General features: G+C 45.3%; 5 non-coding genes across 5 annotated transcripts; all 5 read right to left on the bottom strand.

The window, feature by feature from the left end:
- Positions 1–120: 120 nt before the first annotated feature.
- TRNAN-GUU (transfer RNA asparagine (anticodon GUU)) lies at positions 121–194 on the bottom strand. Its single transcript has one exon. It is a non-coding gene; the product is annotated as a tRNA-Asn (tRNA).
- A 1,469-nt stretch (positions 195–1,663) lies between these two features.
- On the bottom strand, positions 1,664–1,737 carry TRNAN-GUU (transfer RNA asparagine (anticodon GUU)). Its single transcript has one exon. It is a non-coding gene; the product is annotated as a tRNA-Asn (tRNA).
- Positions 1,738–3,207: 1,470 nt separating this feature from the next.
- On the bottom strand, positions 3,208–3,281 carry TRNAN-GUU (transfer RNA asparagine (anticodon GUU)). The gene has a single exon. It is a non-coding gene; the product is annotated as a tRNA-Asn (tRNA).
- Positions 3,282–4,751: 1,470 nt separating this feature from the next.
- On the bottom strand, positions 4,752–4,825 carry TRNAT-GGU (transfer RNA threonine (anticodon GGU)). The gene has a single exon. It is a non-coding gene; the product is annotated as a tRNA-Thr (tRNA).
- A 1,470-nt stretch (positions 4,826–6,295) lies between these two features.
- TRNAN-GUU (transfer RNA asparagine (anticodon GUU)) lies at positions 6,296–6,369 on the bottom strand. Its single transcript has one exon. It is a non-coding gene; the product is annotated as a tRNA-Asn (tRNA).
- Positions 6,370–26,578: the final 20,209 nt, after the last annotated feature.

Raw genomic sequence — 26,578 nt, 5'->3', positions numbered from 1 at the left:
GTTTTGTGAAGGGTCTCCACCTATGTTAATCAATTTGCAGTCACCGTATTTGCGTTTGAAAGGTAACTATTTTGGGCTCCTTTTTTGCTTTTCGGTTAAAAAAACTCAAGTGTCTCAAAACGTCCCTGGGTGGGCTTGAACCACCAACCTTTCGGTTAACAGCCGAACGCGCTAACCAATTGCGCCACAGAGACTAAGCACGTGAGGCGAGAGAGCTACGTGGACTAACAAGATTTTGCTCTCACAATGTCTAAATGCTTTTTCAGAGGTTACGGCATCCTCTGCTTTCAAATGCAGCTATGGTTCTTTATCTGCATGCAAATGTAGGTGGAGCCAGCTTCTCCCTTTCAAAATGCACAGAGAAAGGTGTGACAGCAGCAGAGTGGCGCAGCGGAAGCGTGCTGGGCCCATAACCCAGAGGTTGATGGATCGAAACCATCCTCTGCTAAGCAATTTGTTTTTGTTCAAATTTGTAATTCCATGGCAATCAAATCCCCAAACCTTAAGAGAAATTCACTTTTCCATGGGTTTTCACTGCTTTCGTTATGTTACCATCCACATCTGAGGTTTTATTGGTTTTAAGTCAATCGATGATAGCTTGCCTGTTAATTTCAAGAAAAATTGCACTTTCTGACCACTCTGTCAACATGTCTGTGTGACGTAACAGATTTCCAAACATTTCTATAGAGATCTCCTTTACGTCCTCACTTAACATGTTTAATGAATGTCTTTGGGGTTGTTATTTGTTTTCTTCTATACAATCTGTAGCCTCCGTTTGAATGTAATGTGTTGTTGCAGAAACATTAAAGCTAATTTTACACTTTGCTGCTGTTTTTCTTTCCTTTTTTTTCTGTTTGGTTAGCGCATGCTTTGCCCATTCCATGTTAAAAATGAATCATCCCAGAGTGGAGTTGATCACCAAACTTTCCGTGCCCATCAAACGTTGCTAAGCTTGATGCAGTGAGGCATTAAAGTCGATTGCTTGTATTTGGACTGTTAACTCCGAGTGAAATGGCACTTTCTGATCATCTGGCACGTCCGTGCGTGTCTTCAAGTTTCAAAACACTTTCCTTAAAAAATTGTCTTCCAACGCTTTTAACATGCTTGTATGATATTTCTCTATTCCGTTTGCAGCCAGCCGTCTTCAATGTTTTTGCTGTTGTTTTTGATGTTTTTGTGGGAAAGATGAGGATTTTCATATTTTTTTGCTTATTGGTTAGCAAATGCTTTGCCCCTCCTGCATTGAAAAAGGAATGGTCCCGGAGTGGGGTTTCAACAGCACGCTTCGGGCGCTCATCACATGCTGATATGAGAAATGCAATGTGTTTGAAATTGCAGACACTTTCCCAATGAATGACGATGGATAGGAGCAGTCCCCTGTTCACGTTCCCTTTGATCGAGCCCAATTTTCTGGCCAATCGGTTGACAACGGAATGAAGAATGAACTTCCTGTTCACTTCTGATGATGTTTTACGTGCTTTTGATGAAGTTTCAATTGGAAAGCACCGTCATAGATATGACGTCACCCTTCCTTTTAAGCATGGTTTTGTGAAGGGTCTCCACCTATGTTAATCAATTTGCAGTCACCGTATTTGCGTTTGAAAGGTAACTATTTTGGGCTCCTTTTTTGCTTTTCGGTTAAAAAAACTCAAGTGTCTCAAAACGTCCCTGGGTGGGCTTGAACCACCAACCTTTCGGTTAACAGCCGAACGCGCTAACCAATTGCGCCACAGAGACTAAGCACGTCAGGCGAGAGAGCTACGTGGACTAACAAGATTTTGCTCTCACAATGTCTAAATGCTTTTTCAGAGGTTACGGCATCCTCTGCTTTCAAATGCAGCTATGGTTCTTTATCTGCATGCAAATGTAGGTGGAGCCAGCTTCTCCCTTTCAAAATGCACAGAGAAAGGTGTGACAGCAGCAGAGTGGCGCAGCGGAAGCGTGCTGGGCCCATAACCCAGAGGTCGATGGATCGAAACCATCCTCTGCTAAGCAATTTGTTTTTGTTCAAATTTGTAATTCCATGGCAATCAAATCCCCAAACCTTAAGAGAAATTCACTTTTCCATGGGTTTTCACTGCTTTCGTTATGTTACCATCCACATCTGAGGTTTTATTGGTTTTAAGTCAATCGATGATAGCTTGCCTGTTAATTTCAAGAAAAATTGCACTTTCTGACCACTCTGTCAACATGTCTGTGTGACGTAACAGATTTCCAAACATTTCTATAGAGATCTCCTTTACGTCCTCACTTAACATGTTTAATGAATGTCTTTGGGGTTGTTATTTGTTTTCTTCTATACAATCTGTAGCCTCCGTTTGAATGTAATGTGTTGTTGCAGAAACATTAAAGCTAATTTTACTCTTTGCTGCTGTTTTTCTTTCCTTTTTTTTCTGTTTGGTTAGCGCATGCTTTGCCCATTCCATGTTAAAAATGAATCATCCCAGAGTGGAGTTGATCACCAAACTTTCCGTGCCCATCAAACGTTGCTAAGCTTGATGCAGTGAGGCATTAAAGTCGATTGCTTGTATTTGGACTGTTAACTCCGAGTGAAATGGCACTTTCTGATCATCTGGCACGTCCGTGCGTGTCTTCAAGTTTCAAAACACTTTCCTTAAAAAATTGTCTTCCAACGCTTTTAACATGCTTGTATGATATTTCTCTATTCCGTTTGCAGCCAGCCGTCTTCAATGTTTTTGCTGTTGTTTTTGATGTTTTTGTGGGAAAGATGAGGATTTTCATATTTTTTTGCTTATTGGTTAGCAAATGCTTTGCCCCTCCTGCATTGAAAAAGGAATGGTCCCGGAGTGGGGTTTCAACAGCACGCTTCGGGCGCTCATCACATGCTGATATGAGAAATGCAATGTGTTTGAAATTGCAGACACTTTCCCAATGAATGACGATGGATAGGAGCAGTCCCCTGTTCAGGTTCCCTTTGATCGAGCCCAATTTTCTGGCCAATCGGTTGACAACGGAATGAAGAATGAACTTCCTGTTCACTTCTGATGATGTTTTACGTGCTTTTGATGAAGTTTCAATTGGAAAGCACCGTCATAGATATGACGTCACCCTTCCTTTTAAGCATGGTTTTGTGAAGGGTCTCCACCTATGTTAATCAATTTGCAGTCACCGTATTTGCGTTTGAAAGGTAACTATTTCTGGCTCCTTTTTTGCTTTTCGGTTAAAAAAAACTCAAGTGTCTCAAAACGTCCCTGGGTGGGCTTGAACCACCAACCTTTCGGTTAACAGCCGAACGCGCTAACCAATTGCGCCACAGAGACTAAGCACGTGAGGCGAGAGAGCTACGTGGACTAACAAGATTTTGCTCTCACAATGTCTAAATGCTTTTTCAGAGGTTACGGCATCCTCTGCTTTCAAATGCAGCTATGGTTCTTTATCTGCATGCAAATGTAGGTGGAGCCAGCTTCTCCCTTTCAAAATGCACAGAGAAAGGTGTGACAGCAGCAGAGTGGCGCAGCGGAATCGTGCTGGGCCCATAACCCAGAGGTCGATGGATCGAAACCATCCTCTGCTAAGCAATTTGTTTTTGTTCAAATTTGTAATTCCATGGCAATCAAATCCCCAAACCTTAAGAGAAATTCACTTTTCCATGGGTTTTCACTGCTTTCGTTATGTTACCATCCACATCTGAGGTTTTATTGGTTTTAAGTCAATCGATGATAGCTTGCCTGTTAATTTCAAGAAAAATTGCACTTTCTGACCACTCTGTCAACATGTCTGTGTGACGTAACAGATTTCCAAACATTTCTATAGAGATCTCCTTTACGTCCTCACTTAACATGTTTAATGAATGTCTTTGGGGTTGTTATTTGTTTTCTTCTATACAATCTGTAGCCTCCGTTTGAATGTAATGTGTTGTTGCAGAAACATTAAAGCTAATTTTACACTTTGCTGCTGTTTTTCTTTCCTTTTTTTTCTGTTTGGTTAGCGCATGCTTTGCCCATTCCATGTTAAAAATGAATCATCCCAGAGTGGAGTTGATCACCAAACTTTCCGTGCCCATCAAACGTTGCTAAGCTTGATGCAGTGAGGCATTAAAGTCGATTGCTTGTATTTGGACTGTTAACTCCGAGTGAAATGGCACTTTCTGATCATCTGGCACGTCCGTGCGTGTCTTCAAGTTTCAAAACACTTTCCTTAAAAAATTGTCTTCCAACGCTTTTAACATGCTTGTATGATATTTCTCTATTCCGTTTGCAGCCAGCCGTCTTCAATGTTTTTGCTGTTGTTTTTGATGTTTTTGTGGGAAAGATGAGGATTTTCATATTTTTTTGCTTATTGGTTAGCAAATGCTTTGCCCCTCCTGCATTGAAAAAGGAATGGTCCCGGAGTGGGGTTTCAACAGCACGCTTCGGGCGCTCATCACATGCTGATATGAGAAATGCAATGTGTTTGAAATTGCAGACACTTTCCCAATGAATGACGATGGATAGGAGCAGTCCCCTGTTCAGGTTCCCTTTGATCGAGCCCAATTTTCTGGCCAATCGGTTGACAACGGAATGAAGAATGAACTTCCTGTTCACTTCTGATGATGTTTTACGTGCTTTTGATGAAGTTTCAATTGGAAAGCACCGTCATAGATATGACGTCACCCTTCCTTTTAAACATGGTTTTGTGAAGGGTCTCCACCTATGTTAATCAATTTGCAGTCACCGTATTTGCGTTTGAAAGGTAACTATTTTGGGCTCCTTTTTTGCTTCTCGGTTAAAAAAAACTCAAGTGTCTCAAAACGTCCCTGGGTGGGCTTGAACCACCAACCTTTCGGTTACCAGCCGAACGCGCAAACCAATTGCGCCACAGAGACTAAGCACGTGAGGCGAGAGAGCTACGTGGACTAACAAGATTTTGCTCTCACAATGTCTAAATGCTTTTTCAGAGGTTACGGCATCCTCTGCTTTCAAATGCAGCTATGGTTCTTTATCTGCATGCAAATGTAGGTGGAGCCAGCTTCTCCCTTTCAAAATGCACAGAGAAAGGTGTGACAGCAGCAGAGTGGCGCAGCGGAAGCGTGCTGGGCCCATAACCCAGAGGTCGATGGATCGAAACCATCCTCTGCTAAGCAATTTGTTTTTGTTCAAATTTGTAATTCCATGGCAATCAAATCCCCAAACCTTAAGAGAAATTCACTTTTCCATGGGTTTTCACTGCTTTCGTTATGTTACCATCCACATCTGAGGTTTTATTGGTTTTAAGTCAATCGATGATAGCTTGCCTGTTAATTTCAAGAAAAATTGCACTTTCTGACCACTCTGTCAACATGTCTGTGTGACGTAACAGATTTCCAAACATTTCTATAGAGATCTCCTTTACGTCCTCACTTAACATGTTTAATGAATGTCTTTGGGGTTGTTATTTGTTTTCTTCTATACAATCTGTAGCCTCCGTTTGAATGTAATGTGTTGTTGCAGAAACATTAAAGCTAATTTTACTCTTTGCTGCTGTTTTTCTTTCCTTTTTTTTCTGTTTGGTTAGCGCATGCTTTGCCCATTCCATGTTAAAAATGAATCATCCCAGAGTGGAGTTGATCACCAAACTTTCCGTGCCCATCAAACGTTGCTAAGCTTGATGCAGTGAGGCATTAAAGTCGATTGCTTGTATTTGGACTGTTAACTCCGAGTGAAATGGCACTTTCTGATCATCTGGCACGTCCGTGCGTGTCTTCAAGTTTCAAAACACTTTCCTTAAAAAATTGTCTTCCAACGCTTTTAACATGCTTGTATGATATTTCTCTATTCCGTTTGCAGCCAGCCGTCTTCAATGTTTTTGCTGTTGTTTTTGATGTTTTTGTGGGAAAGATGAGGATTTTCATATTTTTTTGCTTATTGGTTAGCAAATGCTTTGCCCCTCCTGCATTGAAAAAGGAATGGTCCCGGAGTGGGGTTTCAACAGCACGCTTCGGGCGCTCATCACATGCTGATATGAGAAATGCAATGTGTTTGAAATTGCAGACACTTTCCCAATGAATGACGATGGATAGGAGCAGTCCCCTGTTCAGGTTCCCTTTGATCGAGCCCAATTTTCTGGCCAATCGGTTGACAACGGAATGAAGAATGAACTTCCTGTTCACTTCTGATGATGTTTTACGTGCTTTTGATGAAGTTTCAATTGGAAAGCACCGTCATAGATATGACGTCACCCTTCCTTTTAAGCATGGTTTTGTGAAGGGTCTCCACCTATGTTAATCAATTTGCAGTCACCGTATTTGCGTTTGAAAGGTAACTATTTCTGGCTCCTTTTTTGCTTTTCGGTTAAAAAAAACTCAAGTGTCTCAAAACGTCCCTGGGTGGGCTTGAACCACCAACCTTTCGGTTAACAGCCGAACGCGCTAACCAATTGCGCCACAGAGACTAAGCACGTGAGTCGAGAGAGCTACGTGGACTAACAAGATTTTGCTCTCACAATGTCTAAATGCTTTTTCAGAGGTTACGGCATCCTCTGCTTTCAAATGCAGCTATGGTTCTTTATCTGCATGCAAATGTAGGTGGAGCCAGCTTCTCCCTTTCAAAATGCACAGAGAAAGGTGTGACAGCAGCAGAGTGGCGCAGCGGAAGCGTGCTGGGCCCATAACCCAGAGGTCGATGGATCGAAACCATCCTCTGCTAAGCGAGTTGCTTGTTTTTTGTCCAAGTTTGTAATTCCGTTGGCAATCAAATCCTCAAACCTTCTGTTACGGTACCGTCTTCCGAGCTCCAATCGTACGAATCGCCACTTACAGCCGAACAGCAATAGGACCTAAGCGGCATATAATCCCCATAAGCAGTCTTTAGTCGCTGGTAATACCGTTTTCCCCAATAACGAGACCAAGCTCCATTATGAGGGTAAAACATGAACTGAGGAGTGGCTCATCCAGCCTGGCTTTTATTTCCATCTCACACATACAGGCCACACCCAGGGGGAGGCATAAAATAATGACATAGATGTTACATCCCACACATCCCCTCCCCTTGGTGTGACACATAATCCCATTATGCATACAGTTTGAAATATACTTTTACACAACTTTCATAACTTTAAAACCATACATCATATTCACATAAACATCACATATTCAGACTCAGCATACTTTAAACATAAACACTCTCAAAAATCATACCAATCCCTTCAGTAAATAAAAAGTTACACGGAAGTCCTTTGATGACCGACCGCAAGCACCTTTTCTTGCCCAAAACAGTTCCATGGATTCGGGCTGTGCGGTCGGTCACTTTCTGGCATAAAATCGGCTAAGTCCCGTTCGAAGTGTGGCCGGTACTTCGACTTTAGTCGAAGTGTCGAAGTGAAGTCGATGGTACCGGTCGGCGTGTTCGAAGTTAAAATGCCCACCGCCACGTGGTCCTTTGTCTGATGCCGGCCACTCCGGTAACTTCGGCACTTCGACAGCTTCGGTAACTTTGGCACTTCGACAGCTTCGACTGTGTCCGAAGTGTCATTTACAAAAAGTACCAATCCTTCACATTATCTCCCAGGGACCATAAGCACTGGGCAAATCAGAAGAACCCAGTATGTTTAGTCCAGACGGATGGGTCTGTCACACCTTCTTAAGAGAAATTCACTTTTCCATGGGTTTTCACTGCTTTTCGTTACATTACCATCCACATCTTAGGTTTTATTGGTTTTAAGTCAATCGATGATAGCTTGCCTGTTAATTTCAAGAAAAATTGCACTTTCTGACCACTCTGTCAACATGTCTGTGTGACGTAACAGATTTCCAAACATTTCTATAGAGATCTCCTTTACATCCTCACTTAACATGTTTAATGAATGTCTTTGGGGTTGTTATTTGTTTTCTTCTATACAATCTGTAGGGAGAAGCTGGCTCCACGTCCATTTGCATGCAGATAAAGAAAGATAGCTGCATTTGAAAGCAGAGGATGTCGTAACCTCTGAAAAAGCATTTAGACATCGTGAGAGCAAAATCTTGTTAATCCACGTAGCTCAAGGCCTGATGAGATGAGCTGCCTTGGGCTAAAAATGGTCCACACGCTGCTGTATTTTAGCTCTGAATGCAAGTTGACTTGCGTGACTTATCCGCCACCAACTAGGGTTCAAGCCGCAATGTTTTAGGGCACTTTCTGCCTGGGAAACAAACATCAATTTTTCTGGCCGCTGCTACAGCAGCGGCTGCAACAATACCTAATTTTTCAGGCATGTGTACATGCCTAATTTTTCGGGCCTCTGGTGCTGCACTGTGGCTTCAAAAACCAAACCCAAAAAAAGGCACAGAACAGGGATTAAACTGATAGGAATAGTACTACTTAACACACCACTCCTCTGGTGGCACATTAGATTGCACGCGCAGTGCCCCAAATTTGAAGTAGGAGGACCGACCAAGCATCTTTTTCCATCTCCCGGTTCCTAAAATCGATGCCATATACACGTCCCCTGATAGGGCGCCAGCTCGTTATTCTCTTGGGCGCCAGCTCATTATTCTCTTTTTCACTTCACTAGGGACACTTTACTGCACTATGGGCACTTAGACCCACTCTTTGTCTTGCACACTGTTATTCCTAGCCAGCATCCGTGATGGGATGGGAAATCAGGCAGTCATCTAAACTTTTAGATTGAGCTTTAGCATAGAACACCCTTGAAGGTGTTTAACCCCTTAAGGACACATGACATGTGTGGCATGTCATGATTCCCTGTTATTCCAGAAGTTTGGTTCTTAAGGGGTTAAGGAGATTAGGGCTAGTTTAGAGGATTCTTCTTAGACCTCTCTGAGTCTTTATAGCCCTTCTACCTATCCAGCATTTCTGGAAACTAGCTAAGAGAAAGGGTGGCTGTGTGTCTGTGATACATTTAACTTTATATCACCTTATTGACACTTTTTATGATAGCATCACTCCGGTCTCCATACTCTCTGCCTATACCCATCTATTTAGAGGGAATTCCCTTGCCCCTGGCAATATTATATAATAGGTAATAGTATTACCATTATTACACAATTAGACACTATAAGGGAATGAGTATAGTATCCCTTTGTTATTTATAAATGATACAATAAAGACTTTTGTCCATTACTCAATTTACTTTAACAAAGGGTATTAGAGTAAAGGGTATTAGGAAGCATTACTCTGCTTTCCCTTTCTCCCTCTATTATACACATATGCTCTCTAGGATCTGTATGTATAACTTTATTATAGTTGTCTAACCTTTTCCTATGCCAGTTTTAGATCTCCTTCTTGGGAGATTTTTTCTTTTTTCAGTTTATTAGCATACCTGGGTACAAGCCCTCGGTGGGGCTGGCACCACCACCTGACCACATTTCCTCGTTTCTTCCACTCATACCGCTTTTTCCATCTTTGAAGGGGTTTGGCGAAACAAGGAAATAGTCCTCTACTCGTAACAGGGATTAAACTGATTAGAATAGTACTACTTAAAACACCTAATAATAACGCAGAGAGAGGCAACGCAGAGAGAGGAGCCTGAAGAAGAGGAGTCAGAGGAGGAAGGTGGCTTTGAGGAGGTGGAAGACCAAACACAGCAGGCGTCCCACGGGGCTTGTTGTCACCTTTCGGGGACCCTTGGTGTTTTACGTGGCTGGGTGGAGGAAGAGACCTTCAATGACATCAGTGAGGACAAGGAACGGACATGGCTAGCTTGGTATCCAACCTTGTGCAAATGGGGAGTTTACGGTTGTGCAAATGGACTGTTTGCGTTTTTTTGCGGTGCGTTAAACGTGGAGTTTGGTCTGTCACTGTGAAGCGGGCGTAACCCTTACACTACCTGATCGATACAACATCATACAGTAGGCCCCCCCTTCATTATTTTTATGGCCCCCACCCACCGCTCACGGGTGGGGGCGGGCGGGAGGACAGTAGGTCCCCCCATTGTGATTTATGGCCCCCACCCACCACGCAGTGGTGGGGGCCGGGGGGTGGACAGTAGGTCCCCCCCTTATCCTTATTTACTTACTATTCCCCTGTATAACAATGTTTGGCATTTAGTGAATATTCCCTATTCTGCTCTGTGTCAGTGTGTATCAGGGTCCCTGAGGACAGGTGTCAATCCATATCTGCCAAGTGACCCTATGTAGGGGGAACAGTCCCTATTCTGATCTGTGTCAGTGTGTATCAGAGTCCCTGAGGACAGGTGTCAATCCATATCTGCCAAGTGACCCTATGTAGGGGGAACAGTCCCTATTCGGCTCTGTGTCAGTGTGTATCAGGGTCTCTGAGGACAGGTGTCAATCCATATCTGCCAAGTGACCCTATGTAGGGGGAACAGTCCCTATTTTGCTCTGTGTCAGTGTGTATCACGGTCCCTGAGGACAGGTGTCAATCCATATCTGCCAAGTGACCCTATGTAGGGGGAACAGTCTCTATTCTGCTCTGTGTCAGTGTGTATCAGGGATCCTTAGGATAGGTGTCAATCCATATATGCCAAATGACCATATGTAGGGGGAACAGTCCCTATTCTGCTCTGTGTCAGTGTGTATCAGGGTCCCTGAGGACAGGTGTCAATCCATATCTGCCAAGTGACCCTATGTAGGGGGAACAGTCCCTATTCTGTTCTGTGTCAGTGTGTATCAGGGTCTCTGAGGACAGGTGTCAATCCATATGTCAAGGTGTCAATATGTCATATGTCAGGTGTCAATCCATATCCATTGTGATTTAGGAATGTTAGGTGATTTATGCCCTTTATGGATTAAAACCAGACTCTGCATCAACTGTGTAATTTTCCATGGGAGTTTTGCCATGGATCCCCCTCCGGCATGCCACAGTCCAGGTGTTAGTCCCCTTGAAACAACTTTTCCATCACTTTTGTGGCCAGAAAGAGTCCCTGTGGGTTTTAAAATTCACCTGCCCATTGAAGTCTATGGCGGTTCGCCCGGTTCGCCTGTTCACGAACATTTGCGGAAGTTCGCATTCGCCGTTCGCAAACCGAAAATGTTATGTTCGCGACATCACTATCAATGAAGGTATATCCCAACACGCAAACCTGAGACACAGATATCTACTAAGGAAAGATAGTAAACGTATTACCGGTCCTTAGAGTGGCGGGGCTTAATTTAGAAGTATAGAATAATGACAAAAGAGAGAAAAACAGACAGAGGGTATAGACAAAGTAGTTTAATCTGTGTCAAAGCTAAGAGTGGGGTAACCCAACTTGGGCAGATTGACTTTTAGGAAAGCCATTTGCTCAATGAGCCGCGGTGCCAGTTGGGACCGCTGAGGGCAAAGTATGTTTCCCGTAACAGAAAACACACGTTCACTCTGGACAGTGGTTGGGGGACAAGAAAGGAGCTCCTGGGATAAAAGAGAGAGAGCAGGCCACACATCCATTTTCTCATCCCAAAAGCTCAAAAGATCTGTAGTAGAGGGCATAGGTGGTTTACCAAGGAAAGCCTTCACCATCTCTTCAGCACTACTTCCTTTTCTTGAGGGAACCGTAGGGGGTCCCACAAAAGTATCCAGGGCTTCAGCCCAAAACGCAGATGCTCCAGTGGATTGAGCAGTGCTGCTTACACTGGTAGATAATGGTGCTACACTATCAGGCTCCTCCAGTTCTTCTTCCTCAAACAACCTTATCCTCTTTCTTTGCACATCAAGCACCCTGTCAATCAATTTATCCCTCCAAGCGTTTAGGGAATTCATGTGGAGTGCCATCTTGCCCTTTATTCTTGGGTCACACATACACGCAAGCATCAACTCTTGGCAGGACTCCATGGGCTCATTGAACCTACGTGTTAGAAGCTGCTCGAGCCTCCTAACAAGTGCAGCAACATCACCAAGTAGTTGGCCACCAGGTACCAATTCCTTTTTAGAAATTAAGTGACTCAGCTTATTTGAGAGGTGGGTGAACAAGGGAATTACTTGACCAAGGCTCGCATTTTCTTGGCTTAAATTCTCTGTAACATCCCTGAATGGCCTAAGGACTGCCACTAGCTGCCCAATCATTAACCAATCCTCCCTGACTAAGGGGCTATCGATCCCGATGTAATGCTCATAGGACATGGCATTGATTGCTTTCTGCTGCTCCAGGATGCGCTCCAGCATCTCCAAAGTGGAGTTCCATCTAGTCCCTACATCTTGCTTGAGACGATGCTGTTCAATGCCTGTCTTCTTTTGCTCATTTCTCAGGAGCTGGCTATCCTTCACGCTACGGTGGAAGTGGCCAGCAATCTTTCTGCATTTCTCAAGCAGGGTTTCCAACCGTCCAATACGTTCGTTTTCAATAGCAGCCTTCACTACTAAATGAAGGATATGAGCTGAGCAACGCACGGAGAGCCTTCACCATGTTTGCTGCTCCGTCAGTCACCACAAAACCCATCTGTGTGTTTGACTGCTGTCCTAACCAGTGAACCACCATCTTTTTTAGTGCCTGCAAAATATTTGCTGAGGTATGTTCTTCGTCCATCATCTCAGCATGGAGGAGGAAGGAGCAGGAGGAAGGAGCAGTGCTTGCTCTCTGTGCATGACGTGGTGACATCTCCTGACACCTTGGGCTGCCACCAATGTCCTGTCTAGGACAGGAAAGCATGCTGTCCACTAGGAGCACTCCACAAATCAGTTGTGAAGTGCACTGACTGGCCAACAGCCTTTGCCAGATGCTCCTTCAACACTGCAACACAGGAACGGTAGAGTGAGGGCACTATGTTCCTGCTAAAAGTTGTGCACGATGGAATTACATATTGCGGTGAAACAGCCGCCATAAGATGCTTGAAGGGTTCCCTTTTCTACCATGTTAAAAGGGGCACCTCCAATGACTATCAGCTCAGCAATGAGCCGAGTAATTTTCCTGGATTGCTGCCTGGACATCCTCCTAGAGTGAACCCCACAAAAACTTTCTAGGGTAGGCTGTGCAGCATGAATTGGATGACTGGTGGCACTATGCCCTGCAGCAGAAGTTCGATGATCCCCCTTCCTCTTGATATGGCTAGTGGTAGTGGCACTACTACTTCTCCTAGTACTGCTAGATGGAGGAGCCACACTGCTTTCTTGCCTTAGCAAGATGGCCTTGTGGTGTGTACGAAGATGTTGGTTCATCCCAGAGTTAGTAAGATGACCCAACACCTTCCCACGGCCCCCTGCCGCACAGTTTAAATTTTGCCAGACGGCCATCTCCAATTGTTGAAAAATGTTCCCACACTGTGGAACGACGAGTGCCACTACTAGTTATGGGTGGGGAAGACTGTGCAATTTCACAATCAACTGGAGAGGCAGTTGGCACTGCTGGGGGGCAGATATCATAGGGGAGATTGAGTGGAAAGTGGTGGACTATCTTCAAAAGAGAGATCCTCAGGCTCATCATCATAGTCTAGTTGCTCATTTCCTAGACCAGAGCCTTGGTCCATATCTCTGCTGCTGAGAAACAAAGATATGTCACCAGCAGCTGAAATTGGGGCAAACTGATCAATTCCCTCTTCTCTCTGGCTACTGGGAACTACAATATCTTCTTGTATTATGTCATCAATTATTGTGCTGCTGCTGCTATGAGAGATGGTGGCAGTAGCAGGGGTAGTAGTGGTAGTGGCATGAGTTGCACTTGCATTTCTTTCCTCCTCTAACTCCAATATCTCCCTCTTAGGCTGCCTAAATGGATGAGTAGCGGTAACAGGCTGTGTTGAAACTGCCAAGCTGCTGTAAAACATAGCAGTGGAGCTGGCAGTAGTGTAGGTAGAGGTACTACTGTCACTACTAGCAATGCTGGTGGTTGTGAGAGGAGTAAACAGCTGTCTACGAGATTTGGATGGTGGCTGCTTTGTGGACCTAGGGGACCTCTCAACCCTGCCACTGGAAGGCATCTGCTGCTGATTTTTGGTGCCAAATGGCTGAACATTGAGACCTGCAGTTTCCCTCTCTGCCCTCTTCAGTTTCATAGGTGGGCTAACTCGGCTTGAACTCTTTCTAGTGCTACTGCTGGCTTTGGTTGCAGGAATCGGAAGCACTAGCAGCTCCTGCTGTTTCATTTGCCTCCGCTTCAGGTGAGTTGAAGAGGAAGCAAGTGTACCACTACCTGTACTGGTGGAGGAGCTATTAGTGGTACTACCAGCAGCGATGTGGCGGCTACCAGTTTCCTCAGTCACTTTGCTTGAGGGGAGAATGTGAGGACTTGGAGGACGTGGACAGTCCATTCTGATTTATTTTCTGTTATGAATTTTTTATTTAAATTAAATCACAGAAAAAAGATAAATACAAAATGTATCACTGTAGCAAAGTCACAATGCAACAAAGAGACACCCTGGCAATCAATCAGGCTACCTGCCAACAGCTAAAAACACAAAATTAATTACTTCAGTAAAATCACAGTGCAGCAGAGAGACACTGACTCTGGCATTCAGGCTGGCTTGCAAAGACACACACTCTCTCACCCCCTCTTAAAAAAAGAAAAAGAAAAACAGAATACAGACAGATTGCAGAAAAAAAAAAGCAAATCGCACTCTCTCTCCCCCTTATCTCTCTATCTCTCTCCCTGGAACACACGTAAAAACAATGTGGCTCCGTAAGTCAGCAAGAAGTAAAGTAAATGGAATGTAATGTTGTTTTCCTTTCTCAGTCTCTTTGTGCTATCACAACTAGCCTGCCGTCTGGTCACTAGTGATGTTGCGAAAATAAAATTGCGAACTTCCGCAAATGCTCGCGAACGGGCGAACCAGGCAAACTGCAATAGACTTCAATGGGCAGGCGAATTTTAAAACCCACAGGGACTCTTTCTGGCCACAATAGTGATGGAAAAGTTGTTTCAAGGGGACTAACACCTGGACTGTGGCATGCCGGACGGGGATCCATGGCAAAACTCCCATGGAAAATTACACAGTTGATGCAGAGTCTGGTTTTAATCCATAAAGGGCATAAATCACCTAACATTCCTAAATTGTTTGGAATAACCAGCTTTAAAACATCAGGTATGATGTTGTATCGATCAGGTAGTGTAAGGGTTACGCCTGCTTCACAGTGACAGATCAAACTCCCCGTTTAACGCACTGCAAACAACTGCAAACAGTCCATTTGCACAACCGCAAACTCCCCATTTGCACAAGGTTGGATACCAAAGCTAGCCATGTCCCGTTCCTTGTCCTCACTGATGTAATTGAAGGTCTCTTCCTCCACCCAGCCACGTACTACACCAAGGGTCCCCGAAAGGTGACAACAAGCCCCCTGGGACGCCTGCTGTGTTTTGGTCTTCCACCTCCTCAAAGCCACCTTCCTCCTCTGACTCCTCTTCTTCAGACTCCTCTCTCTGCGTTGCCTCTCTCTGCGTTATTATTAGGTGTGTTAAGTAGTATTATTCCTATCAGTTTAATCCCTGTTACGTCCCCTATCAGGGGACGTGTATATAAGGCATCGATTTTAGAAAGCGGGAGATGGAAAAAGATGCTTGGTCAGTCCTCCTACTTCAAATTTGGGGCACTGCACGTGCAATCTAATGTGTCACCAGATAGGAGTGGTGTGTTAAGTAGTACTATTCCTATCAGTTTAATCCCTGCTACGTCCCCTATCAGGGGACGTGTATATAAGGCATCAATTTTAGGAAGCGGGAGATGGAAAAAGATGCTTGGTCGGTCCTCCTACTTCAAATTTGGGGCACTGCGCGTGCAATCTAATGTGCCACCGGATAGGAGTGGTGTGTTAAGTAGTACTATTCCAATCAATTTAATCCCAGTTACGTCCACCATCAGGGGACGTGTATATAAGGCATCGAATTTAGGAAGTGGGCGATGGAAAAAGATGCTTGGTCGGTCTTCCTACTTTAAATTTGGGGCACTGCGCGTGCAATCTAATGTGCCACCAGATAGGAGTGGTGTGTTAAGTAGTACTATTCTTATCAGTTTAATCCTTGTTACGTCCCCTTTCAGGGGACGTGCATATAAGGCATCGATTTTAGGAAGCGGGAGATGGAAATACATGCTTGGTCTGTCCTCCTACTTCAAACTTGGGGCACTGCGCGTGCAATCTAATGTGCCACCAGATAGGAGTGGTGTGTTAAGCAGTCCCCCTCATCAGGCCTTTTTTAGTCAAATGTATCGCCCACTGTCAGTCCCTTCGGGATCCATCCCTCATTCATCTTAATAAAGGTGAGGTAATCTAGACTTTTTTGACCTAGGCGACTTAGGTATTCTCAGTGACAATACCTCCTGCTGCACTGAAGGTCTTTTCTGACAGGACACTTGAAGCGGGGCAGGCCAGAAGTTCTATCGCAAATTGGGATAGCTCAGGCCACAGGTCAAGCCTGCACACCCAGTAGTCAAGGGGTTCATCGCTCCTCAGAGTGTCGATATCTGCAGTTAAGGCGAGGTAGTCTGCTACCTGTCGGTCGAGTCGTTCTCTGAGGGTGGACCCCTAAGGGCTGTGGCGATGCGTAGGACTTAAAAAGCTCCGCATGTCCTCCATCAACAACAGGTATGTAAAAGCGTCCTGTCCTTGCCGGCGTGGTCATCAGGGCTGCCATCAGAAATTTTGGGGCCCCTGACAAAGCACAAGGTCTGGGCCCCCCCCACCCGACCCCTCCCTCCCGGGCCCGCCCACGCCCTACCTAGTCCGCTGACAATGATGCGGGACTGAATGTGGTGTGTATAGTGTAAGTGAATTAGAATGTGTGTAATGGATGTAGTGTTTGTGTGTATTAGATACTGTTTGTGCAGTGAATGCAGAGTGTGTTAGTGTAGCAGATGCAGTGTGTATAGTGAACGCAGAGTGTGTTTGAGTAGTGGATGTAGTGTGTGTACAGTGATGTAGTGTGTGTTTGTGTAGTGGATGTAGTGTTTGTATGTACTAGATGAAATGTGTTTAGTGGATGCAGTGTCTGTAGTTGATGTAGTGTGTGTATTAGACGCAGTGTCTGTGTATAGTGAATGCAGAGTGTTTCAATTTGTGGTGGATGTAGTGTGTGTACTGTGAATACAGGATGTTTGTGTAGTGGATGCTGTGTGTACAGTTAATGCAGAGTGTGTGTCGTATAGTGAATCCAGAGTGTGTGCATAGTTTAGTGAATGCAGAGTGTGTGCATAGTTTAGTGAATGCAGAGTGTGTGTTAGTGTGTAATGAATGCAGAGTGTGTGTTAGTGTGTAGTGAATGCAGAGTGTGTCAGTGTAATGAATGTAGTGTGTGTGTGTTAGTGCAGCGAATGCAGAGTGTTTGTAAATGTGTAGTGAATGCAGAGTGTGTGTTAATGTGTAGTGAATGCAGAGGGTGTGTTAGTGTGTAGCGGATGCAGAGTGTGTGTTAGTGTAGTGAATGCAGAGTGTTAATGTGTAGTGAATGCAGAGAGTGTTTGAGTAGTGGATGTAGTGTGTGTACAGTGATGTAGTGTGTGTTTGTGTAGTGGATGTAGTGTTTGTATGTACTAGATGAAATGTGTTTAGTGGATGCAGTGTATGTAGTGGATGTAGTGTGTGTATTAGACACAGTGTCTGTGTATAGTGAATGCAGAATGTTTCAATTTGTGGTGGATGTAGTGTGTGTACTGTGAATACAGGATGTTTGTGTAGTGGATGCTGTGTGTACAGGTGATGCAGAGTGTATGTTAGTGTAGTGAATGCAGAGTGTGTGTCAGTATAGTGAATCCAGAGTGTGTGCATAGTTTAGTGAATGCAGAGTGTGTGTTAGTGTGTAATAAATGCAGAGTGTGTGTTAGGGTGTAGTGAATGCAGAGTGTGTCAGTGTAATGAATGTAGTGTGTGTGTAAATTTGTAGTGAATGCAGAGTGTGTGTTAATGTGTAGTGAATGCAGAGAGTGTCTTAGTGTAGTGAATGCAGAGAGTGTGTTAGTGTAGTGAATGCAGAGAGTGTGTTAGTGTAGTGAATGCAGAGAGTGTGTTAATGTGTAGTGAATGCAGAGAGTGTGTTAATGTGTAGTGAATGCAGAGAGTGTGTTAGTGTAGTGAATGCAGAGAGTGTGTTAATGTGTAGTGAATGCAGAGAGTGTGTTAATGTGTAGTGAATGCAGAGAGTGTGTTAGTGTGTAGCGGATGCAGAGTCTGTGTTAGTGTAGTGAATGCAGAGAGTGTGTTAGTGTGTAGCGGATGCACAGTGTGTGTTAGTGTAGTGAATGCAGAGTGTGTTAGTGTGTAGCGGATGCAGAGTGTGTGTTAGTGTAGTGAATGCAGAGTGTGGTAATGTGTAGCGAATGCAGAGTGTGTGTCAGTATAGTGGATGCAGTGAGTGTGTTAGTGTGTAGTGTATGCAGAGTGCATGTTGTATTAGTGAATGCAGTGTGTGTATTGTATTAGTGTATGCACTGTGTGTGTTAGTGTATGCAGTGTGTGTTGTATTAGTGTATGCAGTGTGTGTGTTTGTGTATGCAGTGTGTGTTGTGTCAGTGTATGCAGAGTGTGTTGTGTTAGTGTATGCAGTGTGTGTTGTGTTAGTGTATGCAGTGTGTTGTGTCAGTGTATGCAGAGTGTGTGTTGTGTCAGTGTATGCAGTGTGTGTGTGTTGTGTTAGTGTATGCGGTGTGTGTGTTGTGTCAGTGTATGCGGTGTGTGTGTGTTGTGTTAGTGTATGCGGTGTGTGTGTTGTGTCAGTGTATGCAGAGTGTGTGTTGTGTTAGTGTATGCGGTGAGTGTGTTGTGTCAATGTATGCAAAGTGTGGGTTGTGTAAGTGTATGCAGTGTGTGTTGTGTCAGTGCATGCAGAGTGTGTTGTGTCAGTGTATGCAGAGTGTGTGTTGTGTTAGTGTATGCAGTGTGTGTTGTGTTGGTATGTGCAGTGTGTGTGTTGTGTCAGTGTATGTAGTGTGTGTTAGTGTATGTAGTGTGTGTGTGTGTGTGTTGTGTCAGTGTATGCAGTGTGTGTGTGTTGTGTCAGTGTATGTAGTGTGTGTGTGTGTAAATTTGCAATGAGGAGGGAGAGGGGGGGTCATTTTAACATTATTTAAAAAAAAATAAAAAAATTAATTAATTAAATTGTTTCTCCCCCCTCCCTGCTTACCTGTGTCTAGGGAGGGGGGAGATTCCATCCCCGGTGGTCCGGTGGCATGGTGGGGCCCCCCGGCTCCCTGTTACCGCAGAGGGGGCCCAGGCCTCCAGCTTCTCCTCTTCTCTCCTCCAATAACTCTCGCGAGACCCGCGGAGCGTTGCCATGGCAACCGGGTCTCGCGAGAGTTATTAGCAGGGAGGAGAAGAGAAGAGGCTGGAGGCCTGGGCCCCCTCTGCGGTAACAGGGAGCCGGGGGCCCGCGGCTGCACACATAGATCGCGATATTCGCGATCTATGTGTGCAGGGAGGGAAAGTGGGGCCCAGGACTGCCAGAGCAGTCCGGGCCCCCCAGGGCCGCCGGGCCCGTGACAACTGTCACGGTTGTCACCCCCTGATGGCGGCCCTGGTGGTCATGGGAGGAGGAGGATTACTTTCACCTCTTCCCCTGTTAGATTCCCGTTGTGCTGTGACATCACACTTATACGCTGTGTAAAGCATACTTTTTAATTGATTTCGGAACTGCTGCATCCTTTCCAACTTGCCATAATTCGGTAACATTTCAGGCACTTTCTGCTTATACCGGGGGTCTAGTAGCATGGACACCCAGTACAGGTCGTTCTCCTTCAGCCTTTTTATACGAGGGTCCCTCAACAGGCACGACAGCATGAAAGACCCCATTTGCACAAGGTTGGATGCCGAGCTACTTATGTCCTGTTCCTCATCCTCAGTGATCTCTCAGAAGGTATGTTCTTCCCCCCAGCCACGTACAACACCACCAGATAGGTGACAACGAGCACCCTGGGATGCCTGTTGTGGTTGGTCTTCCTCCTCCTCCTCAAAGCCACATTCCTCCTCTGACTCCTCTTCCTCACAATCCTCTTCCAGCGTTGCCGCAGGTCCAGCAAGCGATGCTGATAAGGCTGTTTCTGGTGGTGATGGTGACCACAACTCTTCCTCTTCACGCTCATCTATGGCCTGATCCAGCACTCTTCGCAGGGCACGCTCCAGGAAGAAAACAAATGGTATGATGTCGCTGATAGTGCCGTCGGTGCGACTGACTAGGTTTGTCACCTCCTCAAAAGGACGCATACAAATACTTGTTAACGGCTTTTTCTTGTTGGAGCAGGCGGTCGAACATTAGAAGTGTTGAATTCCAAAGTGTCGGGCTGTCGCAAATCAAGCGCCTCACTGGCATGTTGTTTCGCCGCTGGATATCGGAAAAGTGCGTCATGGCCGTGTAGGAACGCCTGAAATGGCCACACACCTTCCTGGCCTGATTAAGGACATCCTGTAAGCCTGGGTACTTATGCACAAAGCGTTGTACGATCATATTACACACATGTGCCATGCACGGCACATGTGTCAACTTGCCCAAATGCAATGCTGCCAACAAATTTCTTCCATTGTCACAAACCACTTTGCTGATCTCCAGTTGGTGCGGAGTCAGCCACTGATCCACCTGTGCATTCAGGGCAGACAGGAGTGCTTGTCCGGTGTGACTCTCTGCTTTCAGGCAAGTCAACCCCAAGACGGCGTGACACTGCCGTATCCAGGATGTGGAACAGTACTTGGGGAGCAGGGGGGGTGCCGTTGATGTGGAGCAAGACACAGCAGCAGAAGAGGACTCAGCCGAGGAGGTTATGGAAGAGGATGGAGTAGGAGGAGTAGAGGAGGTGGCAGCAGGCCTGCCTGCAAGTCGTGGCGGTGTCACCAATTCCTCTGCAGAGCCACGCATTCCATGCTTGGCAGCCGTCAGCAGGTTTACCCAATGCGCAGTGTAGGTGATATACCTGCCCTGACCATGCTTTGCAGACCAGGCATCAGTGGTCAGATGGACCCTTGCCCCAACACTGTGTGCCAGACATGACATTACTTCCTTTTGCACAATTGAGTACAGGTTGGGGATTGCCTTTTGTAAAAAGACATTTCGTCCGGGTACCTTAGACTGCGGTGTCCCAATAGCTACAAATTTTTTGAACGCCTCAGACTCCACCAGCTTGTATGGTAAAAGCTGGCAGGCTAATAGTTCAGACAAGCCAGCTGTCAGACGCTGGGCAAGGGGGTGACTTTCTGACATTGGCTTCTTACGCTCAAACATGTCCTTGACAGACACCTGACTGTGGGCAGATGAGTGGGAACTGCTCAAGGCGAGAGACGGAGTGGCGGATGGTTGAGAGGGGGCAAGGAGGACAGCAGTGGTTGATGTGGCTGAAGATGCTGGACCAGGAGGAGGATGGCGGCTATAAGTTTGTGTGCTGCTTGTACTCATGTGTTGATCCCATAGGCGTTTGTGATGTGCGATCATGTGCCTACGCAAAGCAGTTGTACCTAGGTGGGTGTTGGACTTCCCACGACTCAGTTTCTTTTGGCACAGGTTGCAAATGGCATCGCTGTTGTCAGAGGCAGACACACAAAAAAATTCCACACTGCTGAGCTCTGCAATGACGGCATTCTGGTGGTGGACACAGCATGCATTGATTGGCGTGCTGTCGGGCTGAACCCGGGTGCCGATGCATGCTGTCTGACTGTGCCACTAGCTCCTTGCGACGACCTCCCCCTGCTTCCAACTCGTCTCCTCCTCCTCTCGTCTCTCCCCATCTGAACTTTCGCCCTGTTCTTCTTCTTGCCGAGCGGGCACCCACGTGACATCCATGGACGCATCGTCATCATCAACCACTTCACTTGTATCTGACAACTCAGCAAAGGAAGCAGCAGCGTGTACAACATCATCATCATCACACCGTATGTCCATGTGTGTAATGCTGCCTGACTGAGACATATCCCTGTTATCTACATCCTCTGGCAATAATGGTTGCGCATCACTCATTTCTTCAAACGGATGTGTAAATAACTCCTCTGACAGTTAAAATGAAGCGGCTGTGGTGCTAGTGTTGGTGGTGGCGGCAGGTGGGTGAGTGGTATCTTGAGAGGTGCCCGAAGCTAAGCTGGAGGAGGATGGTGCGTCAAGGTTCCGAGCGGAAGCTGTAGAAGATTGGGTGTCCTGTGTTAGCCAGTCAACTATGTCCTCAGAACTTTTCAAGTTTAGGGTACGTGGCCTCTGAAAACTGGGCATTATTCTAGGGCAAAAGGGATTCACAGCACCACGACCACGATGGCCCCTACGGGGTGGCCTGCCTCTGCCTGTCATTTTTTTGGGAATAATGGTACTATGCATGCAAGCTACTGTGAGACCAGATATGAGTGGCACTGTGCACTGGCAGAGGTTGGCAGAGTACACGCTGTAGGCTTGACACACACGCTTGAAGACAACTAACTGCTATTCAATCTATAACAGTGTAAAAAAAATGGGGTTTTAAATGCACGCTATTGTGACACCAAATATGAGTTGCAATGTGCACTGGCAGAGGTTGGCAGAGTACACTCTGTAGGCCTGACACCCACTTGAAGACAACTAACTGCTATTCAATCTATAACAGTGAAAACAGTTTTTGGGTTTTTAAATGCACGCTATTGTGACACCAGATATGAGTTGCACTGTGCACTGGCAGAGGTTGGAAGAGTACACACTGTTGGCCTGACACACAGACGCTTGCAGACAACTAACTGCTATTCAATTTATAACAGTGAATTTTTCTTTTGTTTTTCAATGCACGCTATTGTAACACCAGATATGAGTGGCACTGTGCACTGGCAGAGGTTGGCAGAGTACACGCCGTAGGCCTGACACACAGACTCTAACTGCTATTCAATCTATAACAGTGAAAAAAATGTTTTGTTTTTAAATGCAAGCTATTGTGACACCAGATATGAGTGGTGGCACTGGGCAAGTGGGCACAGTATCCACTGTGAGCCTGACACAGAAGCTGGCAGGCAGGCAACTGCAATTAGATTACACAGGAAAAAAAAGCAGACTGATGTTCTAGCCCTAAAAAGGGCTTTTTGGGTTGCTGTCCTTACAACAGAGATCAGATGAGTCCTTTAGGACTGTAGTGGACACTGACTACACTAGCCTAGCTATCCATTTCCCTATTAAATGAGCAGCAGCTACACTTTCCCTCCTCTATCTAAGAATGCAGCTTCAGAATGAATCTAAAATGGATGCTGTACAGGAGGTGGGAGGCTCTGGAAGGGAGGGTCTGCTGCTGATTGGCTGGAATGTGTCTGCTGACTGTGAGGCACAGGGTCAAAGTTTACTCAATGATGACAAATAGGGGCTGGATCGAACCGTGCATATGTTTGCCAGGAACTATTCGCCAGCGAACCGTTCGGTACATCACTAATGTTAAAAAGGCTGACACAAGCCTCTTTCCAACCTGTATAACTTTGTAACTATGTATGAAAAGATTGTTTGAAAGAAAAATATCAGAGAGGTCTATTAGATGACAGAAATGAAAAAACTCTAAAGATCGAAAAACGTTAATGAACATAAGCCTAAAATGCAAAAAACCCATATATTCAAAAGCATATAGAACATCATCTTGGAATAGATGTTGGTCTATTCAACTTTAATATTAAAGTGACACTGTAGACACCCAGACCACTTCAGCTTATTGAAGTAATCTGGGTGCTGTGTCCCTTTTGCACTTAGTGCTGCAATGTAAAACATTGCAACTACAGAGAACTGCAATATTAACATTGCAGCTCTAAGTCTGCCCTCTGTGTCTGTCTACCAGAAAGCCACTAGAGGGCTTCCGGAATCCAAACAGACTGTTGGTCCATTATCTGACACCGGACGTCCTCACTTACCTCCAGCATCAGATTTTCCCCATAGGAAAGCATTGAAGAAGGTCAGAGGTCTAATGCGCGCGTGACCATTGCTGCGCATGTGCATTAAGTCTCCCTACCGGCTGCCATCGGTGGGGGAGAAGCATGGGCGGAGCCTGGATTCAGGTAAGTGGCTGAAGGGGTAAGTGGCGCAAGGGAGGGGGGCACTCCAGGAGCCTATAGTGCCAGGAAAATGGGTGTGTTTCCCGAGCACTATAGGATGCCTTTAATTAATTTACTAACCCAGTGATAATTGCTAAAAAAAAAATGATGGATAGTACTAGCTACACATGTCCTTTTAAGAAACGGAAAAAAGAAAAAACAAGGAACTAAATACAATTTGAGAGTAAATGTTTATATTGTGTCATTTACAAACATCTGTGATATTTTAAAGTAGACAGTGGGCCTACTGCCTTGTATCATTACACCTAGTTATATATCATTCTGTCTGAATAATTGCTATTTTAATGCGTTATTTGTATAAATGATTAAAACACTGTTTCATTTTCTGATTAAAGTGTCCTTTTAACACATGGTGACCAATGACTTGTCACTGTGATCGACCATTGGTGAATTCAGAATTGTATGTTACATAATTATTAGTATCCTCTCACTCTGAGTGGCACTCGATAAATACTGGAAGCTCTGTCACATGGGTGTGAGTGATAGCAGTTGGTTAATGTATTGGCCATGGTCATGGTCATGGGAATTGGAAACTGTGCGTAAACCTTTTATAATTTTATCCCCCTCTAAAATGTAATCACTTCTTCAAGCACAAAAAACAGAATATTGAGAAAAGATGAGGTCATTAAGAGAGCATACCGGATTATATTTTTACATTTTTAAGTCAAACATGGTTATTCACTAAAGGAAGAATTGTTCAAAGTGAATTCAAAGTAAATTTCAAACTGAAAGCAAAATAGACAAACTAGAACATTTCTCATCTATGCTTCCCATTCGGCTATTTGGTCTTGCGTTTGAAGTTCAATTTAAATTCCTGACAATTCTTACTCTATAAATAACTCTGTACATTTAACTACGTTACTTAGAATTTAATTTTTCTTAGATTTTTTTTGTATGTAATCAAAAAGCTAGTTGTCTTTTACTTCATATTATGATAAACCAGGCTTCCCCAAACTCCGGCCCTCCAGATGCTGCTGAACTACAACTCCCATGTTTCTATGAATGAAATAGATAGCCTGAGAATAATGGGAGTTGTAGTTCATCAACATCTGGAGGGCAGGAGTTTGGGGAAGCCTGTGATAAACCATACCTTTCAACATTTGAACCAAGAATGGGAAGAGGGCATGGTGGTGAGGTTAGTATAGGGCTTGTCGGTATGGCAGTTTGAACTACTAGTAACACTGAAAGATTTCCTACACAAAGTGCTTGGATACAATGGAACCTTGCAAAGCTACTCATCCAGGTCTAACCATGTGAAGAATAGTGATGTCGCGAACATAACATTTTCGGTTCGCGAACGGCGAACGTGAACTTCCGCAAACGTTCGCGAACCACCATAGACTTCAATGGGCAGGCGAATTTTAAAACCCACAGGGACTCTTTCTGGCCACAATAGTGATGGAAAAGTTGTTTCAAGAGGACTAAAACCTGGACTGTGGCATGCCGGAGGGGGATCCATGGCAAAACTCCAATGGAAAATTACACAGTTGATGCAGAGTCTGGTTTTAATCCATAAAGGGCATAAATCACCTAACATTCCTAAATCACAATGGATATGGATTGAAACCTGACATATGACATATTGACACCTTGACATATGGATTGACACCTGTCCTCAGAGACCCTGATACACACTGACACAGAGCAGGATAGGGACTGTTCCCCCTACATAGGGTCACTTGGCAGATATGGATTGACACCTATCCTAAGGATCCCTGATACACACTGAAACAGAGCAGAATAGGGACTGTTCCCCCTACATAGGGTCACTTTGCAGATATGGATTGACACCTGTCCTCAGAGATCATGATACACACTGACACAGAGCAGAATATAGACTGTTCCCCCTACATAGGGTCACTTGGCAGATATGGATTGACACCTGTCCTCAGAGACCATGATACACACTGACACAGAGCAGAATAGGGACTGTTCCCCCTACATAGGGTCACTTGGCAGATATGGATTGACACCTGTCCTCAGGGACCCTGATACACACTGACACAGAGCAGAATAGGGACTGTTAGCCCTACATAGGGTCACTTGGCAGATATGGATTGACACCTGTCCTCAGGGACCCTGATACACACTTTAGGGGGACCTACTGTCCTCCCCCTGCCCCCACCCCTGCGTGGTGGGTGGGGGCCATAAAAATAATGAGGGGGGGACCTACTGTCCTCCCCCCGGCGCCCACTCCTGCGCGGTGGGTGGGGGCCATAAATCACAATGGGTTGGGGGGACCTACTATCCTCCCCCCCGCCCCCACGCATGAGTGTTGGGTGGGGGCCATAAAAATAATGAGGGGGGGACCTACTGTCCTCCCCACCCCGGCCCCCACCGCTGCGCGGTGGGTGGGGGCCATAAATCACAATGGGTTGGGGGGACCTACTGTCCTCCCCCCCGCCCCCACCCATGAGCATTGTGTGGGGGCCATAAAAATAATGAGGGGGGACCTACTGTCCTCCCCCCCGGCCCCCACCCCTGCGCGGTGGGTGGGGGCCATAAATCACAATGGGTAGAAGACCTACTGTCCTCCCCCCCCGCCCCCACCCATGAGCGTTGGGTGGGGGCCATAAAAATAACTAGAAAAGCTACAATTTCTGGGGAAATTGTGTGAAGTGTTCTTGCCTCCATCAGTAGTCTACAACTGGAGTGGGCGGAGTAACTGTTATCATTTATATAGCACATTTAATTGCAACGTTGTTGCACAGTTACATTAAAACATACATTTATAAAAACTTTAGCAGGTGTACAAAAGGCTTTGTCTATGACATCACTTGCTGCTGCAGCCTGGC

The sequence above is a fragment of the Pelobates fuscus genome, chromosome 2 (assembly GCF_036172605.1).
Source record: "Pelobates fuscus isolate aPelFus1 chromosome 2, aPelFus1.pri, whole genome shotgun sequence".
Taxonomy (NCBI): domain Eukaryota; kingdom Metazoa; phylum Chordata; class Amphibia; order Anura; family Pelobatidae; genus Pelobates; species Pelobates fuscus.
The sequence above is the reverse complement of the archived record's forward strand: the minus strand, read 5'-3'. Positions and strand labels throughout refer to the sequence as shown.